We start from the raw sequence: 15,230 nt of genomic DNA, 5'->3' as shown, positions 1-15,230 counted from the left end.
TAAACTGCAGCCCGCGAGACCAAGGGAGCTCTAATTGACAGCTGTCAAGCTAATGGGAGCCATGACGGAAGATTCTGGAAAAAATCTGTTTATCAACCATCAACCGTACATCCTCGAGCAGGGAACTTTCTCTCCCTCCCCCTCTCTCTCTCTTTCTCCCCTCTTTCTCTGTGTCTACATTATTCAGCTGTTTCCCTCACCCCTTCTCCCTTTATTTCTCTTTCTCCGCCTTCTCCGCTCTTAACCCTGTTCATTGTCGCTCACTTGTGGCTGTGAAAAAAGGCAGAGGACGGCCATAACTAATCATAGTGTCAGTTGGCTGCCTGGGAGAGCCTCACTTTAGGGAGAGCAATGCAAAGCAAGGCAAGGCAGGAAAGTCCCAGGAGTAGACACCTCACTCCGGAGGGGGCACCAGGGACTGGGCTTCTGGGGACTACTGATCCGGGACACACACACAGACAGACAAAGACTCACTTGGACAGACAGATAGGCCTCTTTCGACTCCCACTCGTTGATTCTCCACATTTGGTTGCGTGATCTATCTACATGCTATTTCTACTTCACTTTATTTTGGATTATGCTACTGTTAAATGTTTTTGTATACAGCTTCAGACAAACACAGCCATGTTGCCCATCACCAGGTGCATCATGCACCCCAAAAATCCGAGGGGCACAAAGCACGTGAGGGGATGGTCCAGAAGGGGGCTAGTCCTCCCGCCCGTAAGTAGTAGCCTACCTCCTGTTTCTGTAGTGTGAGGCAGCTTGATGGTCAAGTCTATCGCAGGGCCTTACCCTCAATCTGTCTCCTTAATGCTGAGTGCCAAGCAGAGAGACACATCAGTTCCCATTTTTACAGTCTTTGACTCGGCAAACTCATAACCTTCCAAGCACAGGGCGGACACCCTAACCATAAGGCCACTAAGTTGGTGCGTACGTAAGTTGGAGAATTTCGCAACACCTGAAACAGCATTTTCCTGCACTCTAGAGCAATAATCATTATGCTTAATTCTATGTAAAACAAATATGTATATTTTTCTGCATATCTAAGCAACCTCTTGAGCTGTCTGTATCCTCCTGACTGGTGGTTCTTTTTTTAAAGAAACTAAATATGCTCCTCTGCATCTGTGCCTAAATATGGGTAAAAGATTGAAAGATTGAATTTAGTTATTGCTCGCTTTTCTAAAATCTACCCAACTTGCCAGCAGGCATGCCTGCTAAAATAGTTAGACAAGCTAGCTACTCTAACTTGATTGATAGCCTGAAATGGCTTCTTGGTAGCTAGTTATGAGGTTGGGAGATTGGGAACCTATCTGGGCAAGCTAAAGCCAACTACAAGTGGCAAGTAGTATTACATAGAAGATTTTACAGGACTAATCTGAGGGGAGCACGTGACCCTTGTGCCCCTATGGGCATAACGCAACAACCAAATACAAAACATTAATAAATAAAAGTTAACATATCGGATTTAGCCTCAATGTGTCTAACTAAATCATAACATTCATATTCAAAAAGAACAACTCACTGTGAAAACTAAGTTCATGAACTTGGGATCGTCAAACTCAACACAACGTAATGGATGTAGTACACTTATTCATTAATAAATCCACTTGATTTTAAATATAATGTAGTTCTTAATAATTATATTTCTAATTAACTGAGGGGGGTGGACTGTGGGGGTAAGGTGATGTTTATGAAATTATTTTCTTTCCATTTTAATAATTAATAGAATTATCATGACCAGCTTTTAACTAGGATAATTAGCCTAATTAAGATGGCATGTTTCATTAAATTTCATTCGCTGAGACTGTGAAGGGGTAAAGCTTCGACGCAAGCAAGGCACCAACAAGCCGCTGCTACCAACCTGTGAACTACAGCGAATCAACCAACTACACCAGCGACAGAGTGAATACTGTAACATTACACTATTACACGAACCCTCTGTTTCTAGCAATAAGCAGAGACAAAGTATTATTACATGAACATGCAAGCGGTGTGTGTGTGTGTGTGTGTGTGTGTGTGTGTGTGTGTGTGTGTGTGTGTGTGTGTGTGTGTGTGTGTGTGTAGTAACCTATGAGTCTGTGGGCCACTGTATGTCGATGTGTATCCAGCATGAGTGCAACGTTAACACACATCAAGCATGATTAATCTCTCTCTCTCATCCACAATCAATCAAACACACACAAAAATCACAGAAATCAGCTGCTTTTCCTCACTACAATCTATCTCCCGTCAAGCAGAACTCGATCTGTCATGATCTTAATATTTGTATAAATCATGTTTACCCCCTTTCAACACAATGCTGATAATAGGCATTTTGAAAATCAACTAATGTGAAAAAGCATCTATACCTTTGAATATGTCATGATGTACGTGATGATGACCAATGTCAACAATATCAATGTTGACTAATTTCACAAGGCTTCTTCAAATATATCTCACAGACAGCAGCCTGGCCCTAAAGCAATACTATTCTCTATGACAGTGTAGCAAAACAGCTACAACATCAATGCAATGTTTTTTGAGTGTTTCAGGCAAAAAGCACTACAGTAATACTCAGTAAGACTAACATGGCATAACACAACTAGTGAAGGAGAAAAAATTCCTATGTTTGATGTTCCCTCTTCCTCCCCAAAACAATGATATGTTTGGTGTTGCAAGGCTTTGAAGCCGATGAACAAAAACATTGTGTTCACAGCATTGTCCACTCCTAAATGGAGGAAGGTATTGTGGGAAAGGTATTATGGCTAGACAGAGAGAGTGGTGTGTGTGTGTGTGTGTGTGTGTGTGTGTGTGTGTGTGTGTGTGTGTGTGTGTGTGTGTGTGTGTGTGTGTGTGTGTGTGTGTGTGTGTGTTTGGCTGCTATAGGCCCCTCTTTCCCAGACTGACTTTTTGAGAGGCTAGTTTTTGGTGTTGTTATTGGGCTCCTGACCATTAAAAAGCAGCCTAATTCCAGCCAACATGATTACCCAGGTACCCTGGCCCATTTGTCACCTGCAGCAGAAAATTGAGTTAGTGCACGACTAAAGGCATGGAGGACTGTGTAATATCAACTTGATTACATCAAACTAGCTGCAAACCTAATTGGGCTGGATGACAGTGTGCGGAGCTTGTCATCTCCAATCATTAGGGCTGTCAGGAATCCATCAGCTTTACAGCTAATTAGGTGAACACTAATGAAGCTGGCAAAACAACTTTTCTTTTTATACGGCTGAGCAGCCCTTCCAGACTGGGGGGCTGAAAAGGGGAAAAGAGCGAGAGGAGAGAAAGAGAGAGGGAAGCAGAGAGAGAGATTTTCTCATGAAATGCTCAAGGTTGCTGGGGACTGGATTTCCCAAAGTTCCTAATCAAGGCCCATCATCTGCCATCTTTTGCTCTTTCCATCACTACAGCGCAATCAATTTGTCACCACTCTTTGTGTGTCACGGAGCAGTCGTCAACCTTATAACTTGCAGCTGTGAGGGCTTCTGGGAAAAAAGGAGGGGCGAAGGGTGGGAGGGGGTATACAGACCCTGTAAAAAATTACAGGAAGTTGCCTCGTCAAAAAAAAAAAAAAAAACATCCCTCACTGCTCTCGTGTCTGTCCTCATCCGCTCATCAAAATAATAAATGCCTTATTTTTTTTCTCACATTCGTCTGGGATAAGAAGGCTTTCAGTCATCTCTCAGCCCCCCTCGGCCCCCACCCCCAGCGTGTCCATTAGGCAAAAGCATTTTGATAAAGTAAAGCCCAGGCCCAACGTATGGAGAAACAAAATGAGAGCGCTCACTCTGCCAACTTCTGATTGACCATTAGAGCCATTGATGAATGTGGCTGTCAGAAGGGAGACAATTAAATCAAATTTGAAATAAAGTCGCTTTGACGGGTCGTTCTGATGGAGCAAACCATTCTTCCGTCTCCCGATTAGGCTAATAGTTACATTTTTCATAGAAGCACTGTGTGTGTGTGTGCAAGATACAATTGTTTGTGTGTGTGTGTGTGTGTGTGTGTGTGTGTGTGTGTGTGTCTGTGTGTGTGTGTGTGTGTGTTTATGTGTGTCTGTGTCTGTGTGTGTGTCTGTGTTTGTGTGTGTGTAGTAAAGTGAGCGAGTGTTTGGATTACTATAATAATTGCATAATATTGAATTTTGATAGTATATTTTAAGGGGATTTGACTTAGGTGCTTGTAATAGTTTTGTTAGAGGCTAAAAGTTGTAGTAGTATAGATTAATGTACATGTAGGCTATGTTGCAGAAAACATGACTACACTTTAAAGCATATAGGTAAATGTAGCCTATATTGTGATGGTAATGAAGCAAATATCTCACAAATAAGAATAACACTTATTGAATCTTAAAACAGGTAGCCTGTATACTTCAACACACTGGTGCTTCAAACAATACTTTCAAAAGTGGACATAAAACCAAGAGATTCCAGCCATATAGCAACAGTATGAGAACAGAAGTCTGATTAAAATAATATTTTCTACAACAGAATGGTAGCTAAGTAACTACCATGTTGTAGCTTAGCTTAGTTATTTATATAGAGTAGAATATGTGTTCCATGACCAGATTTAATTAAAACCTATTTTGAACAGTCACGTGGATTGTTCTTTATTATCTATGTTTAAGAGAGAAGAAATAAAATGTGGCCTTTGGCTCAGACAACGTGAAAAAGTACAAAAAGAAGCAATTAAATATGTTTAAAATGGCTAGTTGTCAGACCAGACATGACGTCACGGGAACAGGCGTTGCTATGGGGAGTGATTTATTTGTGTTTATCGGGAAAGAATAGATCAAAGACAAGCTAGATGACAGGCAATCAATCAGCCGTCAAATCAAAGATGGCAATTGTCCATTAAAGCCTCTTCCAGTCCACGTCTCCCCTAGGGTCGGCTACGAAATAATCTTTAAGTACTTCCCAGAAAGGAGAAATCAGCCAAGGGAAACTAGGCGAAAGTTGAGATTTTGTGATCAAATGTTTTAGCGCAAAGCCCCAAACGAGCATCAAAGGAAATCATGACAGTCAGCTGACACTAGCCCCCTTTTCCCTACGCTTCTTTATAGATCTCTAATTCATGGAGTCAATATCTGCACCCTACGGAGGGAGGAAAGGAGAGTAGGCTAAAATAGGGTAAAGGGGAGAGAGACCTATCAAAGCTGAAGTTGTCTTTGACTAGTCGGATAGAGCTACGGCCTGGAAACCTTTTTTCATCTTTCGATGTGCAATTTTGTCATCGAATAGAATCATTGTTGCCCCAGAAGTTCGAAAAAATTATAAACTGAGAAAATGTTAACAATGTTGCCAATAACTAGGCTATGTAGCCTAATGGGCTATGTAAGTATGCTGATAATGCGGATGACTATTAAAATAGTAGGTGGCTAGTATCAAACGTGGTCTACGTGGTTGTAAAAAAACACAGCAAAAAAAACACATCCCCTTCAAAGGGAAAGTACGAAAAAACTTATAGCTAGTAGCCTAACCATCCTTCTTTGAGTGAATGGGCATTTGCCATTTCCTCCCACTGTAGGCTATGCTACAATTTAGCTAGACGCACATGATTCAGTACTATAAATGGTAGGACTAGTGAAGGCAATGGAAATACCGCAACAGTCGTAGTAAAACAGAGGTGATAACATGCAAATCATAGAACCGTACCTGCCGCACGTCGGGGCGCTTGCTGTTTCCTCCGCGGCATGCTTATTTTGGGGTTCTGAAGAGTTTTTCTCTAGCCCCAGAGATCCCTAGCTGGTCCGCTCTTCTTTGATAGCCGCGCTTCCTTACACGGTACCCGGGGGCGCTTTCAGAGGGCTGACATAGATCGGCAGTTTTCAAACAAAAATGCAGACATTGAAGAAAGGGTAGATCTGAAGATGAAGAGGAACAAGCGTTTCTTTTCTTTCTCCTGTTCGACTTCGATATCACAGTGTGGAGACGGAGAGTACAGTGGTGGGGAAAAAAATATTCAGCCTCAATGTGATTCTCACTCCGTGTTGGAGGCTGCAACAGGCAAGCTTAAAGGAAAACGAAATGATCGCGTCACTCAAAGTCTGCAAACAGGGGCAAACATCAAGCACTGTCACATTTGTGCCTTGCACCTCCAATGGCTAGCTAGCTCTTGTCATATAAGCATCACATGTCTGCTATCCCTCCCGCAGCCCCATAACGGTGTCTCATACGAACTATACAGTCTATACAGAACAAAAAGTAAGCTTTTCTATTTGATAGAAATCATTCGTGAGCATTTGCAAAAGTCATCCATGCATGCTGGAGACCAAATGCTGATACAATAGCATAACGATAAGGCAGAGCACCGTTTCACTCTTTGGCTACACATGGAAACAAAACATTGTATTCTTTCTTAGGCTATTGGACTATCATAATGTTGACTAGATGTTAACGGAATGGCATACTTACTCAATCGGTTGATTAACTGCGTTATCCATGAGGATTCCAGTAATCACATGCAATTTAAAAAACAGCAAGGCAGCGTCTCAGCGTCGCTGTAGCCATCGTATGAAAATTCCAGCGTTTCCAAGTCCCTTTAAAACATCAACAACTATATATATTGTTTTTAAGATAGAGAGGTAAAGACAAAGGTTGAAAGAAGAGATGGACCGACTAGTCGCCCACACGCTGGCTCGCTCCGTTATTTTGTCCAAGCGCGTTCAAAATCCACTGAGAGCAGTTCGAATCGATGAGATACGTGCTTGATTGGGTATCCCTTGTTGTAATAATGTACATCAGAAGGAGGGGATGGACTCGTGCTGTGCCTCAGCTGCTCTGAGAGCATGGATCAGCAGCTATTGCCAAACACTTTCTTGGCTGCTAATAGCACTTTTTCCCCTTCTTTGTGTGGCTGATAGTAGGTATTTAAAACAGCAACAGCGAATCAGACGAGTCTTCCTTCCTGCAAGATGCCTTCTTCTGCTCAAGTGAGTCAGGCACAAAATCCGTATCATGCGTTCTCCTTGTTTCTGTTGATACAGAATGGAAAGAATATTAGGCTCGTTTTTTTTACGGTAAGATCAGAATTATGCACACATCTCCATCCTTCAGATTTGGGACCATCACAGACACTATCAGCTTTTTCTTTAAAATGTTTCCCTCACAGTAAAGAAAAAAAACTTACAGAGACATTTCTGTATTATTTAGGGGGAAAGTGGATAAATTGTCCATCTTTTTCAGATCATCTTCAAGATAGAATACAATTGGTCCGCTGTCTGCTGGAAAGGTAATGACTGTGGATGCAAATTATTTTCTCGCTAACCAGAATACGGTAAGTTGTCAAATGATTTTTTCTTCTGCCAGATGTGTGTGTCCTTGTCTCTGACGTGTTGTGGTTTCCCAGTCTCACGCTAGTCAATAGTCAGAAATATCTGACCGCAGAGGGGATCAAACCCTTGTTAGTGGCAGAGGAGTCGCTCGATAGGAACAAGATCTCCTCTCGGTTCGCCTGGCTTGTTGAGGGATGAGAAAGAGCAGTCTTTCACTGATTCGGGATGTTTTAGCCTAATGTCGCTGCGTATACCGCTACACCACTGCATGCGGTTAGATCCGCCCAAGCATCTGTCCGTCTAACCATTGGCGCATCCATCAGTGTCACACGCTCTGCACACTCGTAACGAAAATGCCCCTCTCAGTAGACACAGCAGCCTCCGCATAGCGCCTCTACATTTCTGACACATTCGCTTTGGTCAACAAGCTGGAGGCTTTCAGTGGTCTAATGGTCGACATTCTCATTTCCTAATACAAGAAATCAAAAGGGAATCAAGTCAGAGTTGATGCAATCGGTAGCTTTTCACTAGCATTGCTTTGAGACAGCGGGCTATGTAAACCTGTGCGCCTCTCTGCCTCTAGTCGTCTGAAGCCTACTGTCAACTCTGGAAAGCCACTGCTACCTGAAATAATCACAATGTTTTTTAATGCAAACTATGGAAACCATATACACATTTTGTCTCAGATGGACTAAAAACATCGTATCCAAAGTTGTGTTTGGTTTGTGCGTAAAGGCGCGTAAAAATTGTGCTTTTTGGGAACGCACCAAAAGGCAAAGCGCAACAAAGTGCTGACTGATATCTCATAATGGTGCAGAGGACTAAATGAGTTGTGGAAGATAACTGGAAAGGAATGTCTGTACATCTGTACAGTATTCAATAGGCCTATAATGAAATATGTTACTGAGAATGATTCAACATGTTTACAAGACAATGTTGAATAATGTCAGCTTTTTCTTTCTTTTTTAAAACTTAGGGTGATAATTAGACTAAATGCAGGTGGTTGCATACAATTTTACAGTAATAAATAGTGCATAGCTTCGATAACTTGACCGTTCTCTTGGCGTTACTTTACTTTCAGTTCAGTACTAGACTACATTTCCAATCTACTCTTAATCATTCGCTCCCTCTATTGAGAATAGTGTGCCAACGGCATAAGCAAAGGCTACAATACATGAGCCCTATTTAAATGTGTTTTTAGGGATCGTGATGTAAAATGTAAAGATGTCAATTATGCCCATTGCGTGTGTGTGTGTGTGTGTGTGTGTGTGTGTGTGTGTGTGTGTGTGTGTGGCTACGAGTTTCCACGAGTGAGTGACCAATGCAACATTTCAACTTCAAGATTATCCTCACGAAAACGCTATTGTTTTGAATAATGTTATTTAGCTTTAACATGTTTCTGCCTCATCCGTTGTTTACAATGCCAGATAGAAATTCGACATATCCCTCATTCTGTTTGCAGAGATATGATTTAGGCCATTCTGTTTACAGGTTAGGCCAAACGTGCATGCCATTGTAGCTTTGGATAGGTCTACTGAATTAAAAAAGAGCACAATAATTTTTCCGCTAAAACAAAAGTTGACGCGTGTGGTCATACAGTTCGAGTTAGTTTCCATGTTTAGCGGTGTGGGACATTTAGGCCTATATTTAGCTTTGCAGGGATGAGACGAGGCTAACTACAACTCTTCTCTTCAATTTACGATCAGATATGGATTCCTTAAAAAGTACGAATTATAATGATATTTAATAATTATTTAAACTTAACTTGATATATCTTGAAGTATAGAAGAAGCTGGCCAAAAAGTGATTGTTGTTACTGATGTTTGTTCCGTTGTTAGGAATGTTGAAAACTACAACAGTATTAATGTTTATTATTATTACTATTATTATTATTATTATTATTATTATTATTAATAATAATAATAATAATAATGATGTAGATTCATCAAATAAAAAACATGGAAATATATATTTTAATTACCCTTTATTTTAAAACTAAGGCTGCGAGCTTTGCTTGGTAGGCTTCTGTGGGACTTTTGTTTATTTTTATAGCCTAGGCCTACTCCTTTTCCTTAATGTTGTAAGTGCACTCATTCTCATTCTCTCGACAAGTATCTTACAGTAAATGACCCTTTGGTACAACTGTGTGTCTCTCTCTCTCTGTGAATGTGTGTGAGTGTGTGTGTGTATGTGTGACAGAAGACAGACATGGAAAGAGGGAGAGAGATGGGGAGAGGGCACATATTTAATCGTCTCGCCTTTTTTTTTGCTTGTTCACATGTAACTTAATCAGCACCTGTGTTTGGAACTGTGACAATGATTCGAGTGACCATGGTTTTTGTAGAGTCAAATGCATTCACATTTCCGTTCAGATACTGTTTTCTACTGTGCAATTATCAAGGTAAAGTGTATTTGTATACACATGCACATCAATAATGGGTCTTTGTTCATTAAGTAAACTTTTGATAACTTTTAGACTATGTAGGATTCAAATGAAGCTGGTTTTATGCTCGAACATGCTTGTTCATAATAGGCTACCGAAAAAAAAGAATCCGACAGCTAAAATTATTGGTTTTATATCGCCCACGCATAGCACAGACAGCAAGTTTTTTGTAGACCTTGCCTTGCAACATATTTTATAGACAAAAACAAGCAAACAAAACTGTATGTTTCATTTGCAATTTGTTTAATTAAAGTTAGGCAATTTCCATATTCGTCATATGCTAAGTTAAAAGTGTGATACTTTTCTTGGTATATATTTGTGATATTCATTTGATAACTTTCAACTCAATTTTGTCCCTCAGAGCTTGGAGCAACTTCCCCCATAACGCCCCCGTTACTCCAACACCTGGTTTGGATCTTTATAACTATCGTTAGACCTTTTTCCTTTAGTGAGAATAAGACAGAGCCGTATCAAAGATTGCAAGATCAAATCAGTGTTAGAGAACAATCAGAACCCCACCTGGACGTTTCATATGATTTAGGGAAGTGTAGCCTATCGTATGTTGCCTCTAATGCCAAGTTATGTTGATGACTATAAATCCTTTAGGCCTAGTCATTTTTCTTTGGTAAAATATGGTACTAATGTAATTTTTAGTCTTAAAGTGTTGGCTAAAGGTGGTGCTAATTTATTCGATACCGATCAAACTTGTTTTTTCGTTTCAGTCAACTCGATTGATATTTGATGGATTAAGACTTCGGTGGTGCTTTGGAGTAGGCTAGCCACCAAAAATCATACTTTTGAGTCCGTCTAATTTACTGTGCTGTATCTACTGCGTGCATACATATTTTTGGGTGGCACAGTGTGTGTATCCACTGTGCGCATCCCTTTTTGCGTTTCCATCAATACATACCTGGGCTTGACCATTATTATATGAGCCCGTAGATTATTTTTGTTTCAAAAACACTGAAATGACCTTACATTTTCATTTGTTTATGTATTTTTTTAATCCGTCAATCAATCAATCAATCAAGCAAAATGTTAATGTGTTTATTAAGCCCTTTTTACATCAGCAGATGTCACAAAGTGCTTATACAGAACCCAGCCTAAAACCCCAAAGAGCAAACAATGCAACTACATTGATCAAATAGCATATTGTTAATTCATTTTTAAATCCATACGTTGCACTACATTTGGTAAATATATCTAGCCCACATTGGATATTGGGAATTTCAGTAGGCCTACGATATGTCCATCGACCAAACGAACTTATTTGATCAATGTTCCCTATATTAAGTCAGGACTAAGTTACCAAAATTATTCCCGTATGATTATTTACTACATTCACCGCACCAACCGTGTTGTAGGACCTCTCGAGTTTACTGCAAGTAATTAGCTGGAGCGGCATTTGGAGCATCCGCTTTGATGCACACAGAGCGAGGTGGACCATCACTTTCACAAACTCACCAGAGGCTTACATAAAGCCATTACAACCTGCGGTTTGAGATAACATCTTTTACGCATGAAGGTTAATAATTGCTGGTACTGTGACCATAGCTCCCCGGGGAATATTTGCAATAGACTCCCGTTGTGGCGACGGAGTCAGCTGCGCCGCACCAGGGTCGGATAGGTCATATGATAGCAGCGCTGCGGGACCCATGGAGGCGCGCATCACACAGTTGCCAAACCTACTCTCCGTCCTGGGGTCGAGGATGGGCTTGCAGCCATGTGTATACTTTTCTTCCTCCTAAAGGGGATATTTTGGAAATAAAAGAGAACTGGGGTATGAATAGATAAGAATGGGGTTTGTAAATAGTGCTTTGATATATCTCTGAGCCCGTGCACCATCAGGGATTTTATGGTGATCACATTGGTGAGGAGAGTGCGCTTGCCTGATCCTTTCAGCGCAAGGAAGGGATTGTAGCCTCCTAGAAGAAGAGGGGAAGTATTTGGTGGTTATAAAGGAAATGTGTGGAAAGAGGACTTAAGCCTATTGGTATTTCTGAGATCAGTAATATAAATATATAAATGGATTTGTATTTATTTATTAAGTACTACCTCCCCCTTCCCAATGCATCCAGGCTGCATACTCCTCAGGTGAAGTTAAAGTTATCAAGGCTAATGGACCTACCTTTTTTCTCTAGAAGAAGAGAAGGTGAATGCCAGCAACCATTTCCCATATTCAGAGGTAAAATATGAAATACAATATGATATTATTTTTGTCAAAATGTATTCAAAAAATTGTGTTTTCACATACCAGCTATTAGCATAATAGGCAAACTCCAATTCAGGACAGCGTTATCATCCAAAGCAACTCAAAAGTCAGTCAAACTCATCTCAACAAGACATATCCTGCACTTTGACTCTGAAAACACAGAGATGGAATGTTATAGGTAGTGGATGCAGGTATTTTATTCTCACTCCCAGTGTCCTCCCTCTTCCATAGCTGGGTGTGCTGTGCGAGCTTGCAGGGTTGAGAGGGCAAGTGCTGACCAGCCCTCTTTTTCTGTCTGTTACTAGGTCACCAAGCCTCCCCCTCCAACCCTCCCGGCCGCTAGCCACCAGGGAGAGGGTAATTTAAGCCCTCCTTGATGTACCCTATTCATCACTGTCCCAGACACCCGCTTCAAAATTAAAGTCTGATCTACAAAGTTAAACCAAAATGAGATAAAAATTGGCAGAGGTCAAAGAGGGTTGGACGAGTCAGAATACAAGGTGGTGTTTTGCTGTGCTTGATTTATGTTTTTGAGGGAATGGTGAGAAATTAATAAATTAACCCACTGGATCAGGTGGGCCTGTGTCACAGCCAGATCTGGCACTGGTGTTGTTTCAGCAGTTCAGTTGTTGATCCCGTCTGCAATAAAGGAAACCTAGGTACCTCTCAAATCAGGTGGAGAGCAGTGTTGCCTAGTATACAATGTTGTTGTGTCAGTATTGTTCTATGAGAGAAGTTGCAGTATGATCTAATTGTATTCAAGCACATCCTTTGAGTTGAATGACACTACAGAAAATGCATAGCCTTTTCTCAGCGTAATGTTTTGCTGAAATTTTCATGGATTGTTCTTTGGTTTGGGTCAATTTCATTCCAATTCTGTCAATTCAGGAAGTAAACTGACATTCGGATTCCAATTCCATTTTTCCTTAACGTGTTTCAATGACAAAGATTTGGAATTTGAATTTCAGTTTATTCCAGATTTTACTGAATTGGAATAGAATTGACCCCAATTTAATGTGTATGCTAACTTCTAATTAATTTTAACAGGATGAATACCGTATATTGCCGCTTGTCAGTATGTGTTTAAATAAATATGCTTGTTTGAAAATCTAACATAAGAAGTAAAACTATGTCAAGTTTACTGAGTTGTGGGTTTTGGATAAGCCATGTGACATGGAGTACTGCTGTGAGTCAACCCTTCCTTATGGTGAGTAAAGACAGAGAGAGAGTGAGAGAGTGATAGAGGTCTGCTAAATGACTAAAATGTAAATGTAGGGAGGGAAGGAGTGAGAAATAGACAGAGGGAGAGGTAGGGAGTGCAATAGGTAGAAAGGAAGACAGAGAGGGAGGGCGGGAGAGTGAGGGATGGAGGAAGATAAGGAGAGAGATAGAAAAAGGAGAGGGTGTATGTATGTGGGTGTGTGTGTGTGTGTGCATGCGTGCATGCAGTGTGTCTATGAATGCTTCTATGTGTGCAGTGTGTGCATGTGCCTGTGTGTTTTGGTACAGTATGTCTGGGAGGGAGTGTGTGTGGGTCTTGATCCTAGGCGGTGTATGGTAAACAGGAACGCTTTCTGTGGCAGGAGGAATTTCCCCCAGCAGCCCCCTATATCAGTAATAGTGCCGGTAATGAGCTGCAGCTGTCAGTGTGGTTTCCTCTTCTCGTCTGTGATTCATGTTCCAGCTCTGCAAGATCTACAACTGGAACAAATGTTTACCCCGATGAGAACCAGACAAACAGGGAACCAAGCACAAATAAAACAAGAGAAATGCTGGCCATTTTTGTTTGGGTGTTTTTGTTTTCTTAATGCAAGCCACCCCTGACGTGCACACCTTATGGTAAACCCACTTAGAACAGATAAGGACGCAAAATGACAGATAATCTTCTCCAGCATTTAGGAATTGACCTCATTTCTCATGTCTCTGTATTTTAGAGTTGAATAGGGTTGACCACTGAATTATCATGTCCTGTCACTAACCCTATGGAAGCCTAGTTTGGTACTTTGTTATATACTGTTATATACATTTCTCTGATAATGCAACAAATAGAGACACAACATATACATTTTAATTATGTTAGACTGCTGGAATAAGGCTTTGAGCTGCATGCTAAGGAAGTAGGGCGGCAGATAGCCTAGCGGTTAAGAGCGTTGGACCAGTAACCGAAAGGTTGTTTGGAATCCCAGAGCCGACTAGGTGAAAAATCTGTCGGTGTGCCCTTGAGCAAGGCACTTAACCCTAATTGCTCCTGTAAGTCACTCTGGATGTTCAAATGTAAAAAATGAAGAAGAGATGAGATCGCCTAGTTAAAGCCCACACTATCAGTCTGCAGTGATGTCACCAGCAGGGAACTGAATCACAGGCCTAGCCAAACACACGTGGTCAAGTCATTAGGAGGGTCTTCCTACAGTAAAGTACAGTACAGGCTCTGCTCTGCTCTCACTGTAGTGTGTGGTCTCTGCTAGGCCTTGACTTACACCAATACTGACATACTACAGTTTGGCTTTAAACAGACTCCTACTGTATAAAAACAGATTGTAATGTTATTCCACCAACATATTTGTTAGACTTTTTGTGGGTATGTAGTATTATTTATAGCAACAATAACTGTGGTTGTAGTTCTTTTTTGAATAGGAGTCCATCTATTGTGAAGCCAAATAGGCATCCCAGCTAGCACATAACGTTCTGAAAACTTTCTGGGAATGGTGCAGGATAGTTGCTTGGCTTTGGAACATTCTCAGCACATGTTAAAAAAACTTTAAAGGAACCAAATTTGCTAGCTGGGTGACAAGAACACATTTAATTTAACATTCAAAAATAACCTTCACATTGTGCTTGTGCGCATGCTATCCCAGCTAGCATATTTGGTTCCTTGGAAGCTGTGGAAACATATGTTTTTGGTTTGACATTGGTTGTGGGAATGAAGCCATACATTTCCTGACCGGTAAAACTGAACGTTTTTTAAACATTCTGAGAACAGAAGTGAACATTTTGACTGTTCTGGGAACGTTTACTTTCAGGTTACAGGGAGTGTTTTTTACGTAGCTGCTTCCCACTCTGCTGCATATGTAGCTTCTGCTCAGTGCTCCACCTGCTCCACTGCCACTTCCCCCTCATTGACATGGAGGGGGAAAGTTCATGTTGTACATTAAAGATATGGTCGACATGTTCGAACTATGCATTCAAGCACGATTTCATGTTCCTTTTTACATTTTGCAGCCTACACAAAAGACATGATGGATGTTCATACAAACTTTGTTGTCTGTTGCAACAGTATATTTAGGCAAGCATATCAAATGGTGAAGATAGCTTAATCAGATCTG

General features: G+C 40.9%; 1 long non-coding RNA gene and 1 pseudogene across 1 annotated transcript; both read right to left on the bottom strand.

Moving 5' to 3' along the window:
• LOC123484751 overlaps positions 1–5,766 on the bottom strand; it is a 31,429-nt pseudogene extending 25,663 nt beyond the window's left edge.
• Positions 5,767–5,776: 10 nt separating this feature from the next.
• On the bottom strand, positions 5,777–7,986 carry LOC123484752. Its single transcript, XR_006658674.1, has 3 exons — positions 7,108–7,986; positions 6,393–6,952; positions 5,777–5,989 (listed from the first exon to the last, which is right to left on the bottom strand). It is a non-coding gene; the product is annotated as an uncharacterized LOC123484752 (long non-coding RNA).
• Positions 7,987–15,230: the final 7,244 nt, after the last annotated feature.

This window comes from Coregonus clupeaformis, unplaced genomic scaffold (genome assembly GCF_020615455.1).
Source record: "Coregonus clupeaformis isolate EN_2021a unplaced genomic scaffold, ASM2061545v1 scaf0438, whole genome shotgun sequence".
Classification (NCBI taxonomy): Eukaryota; Metazoa; Chordata; class Actinopteri; order Salmoniformes; family Salmonidae; genus Coregonus; species Coregonus clupeaformis.
The sequence above is the reverse complement of the archived record's forward strand: the minus strand, read 5'-3'. Positions and strand labels throughout refer to the sequence as shown.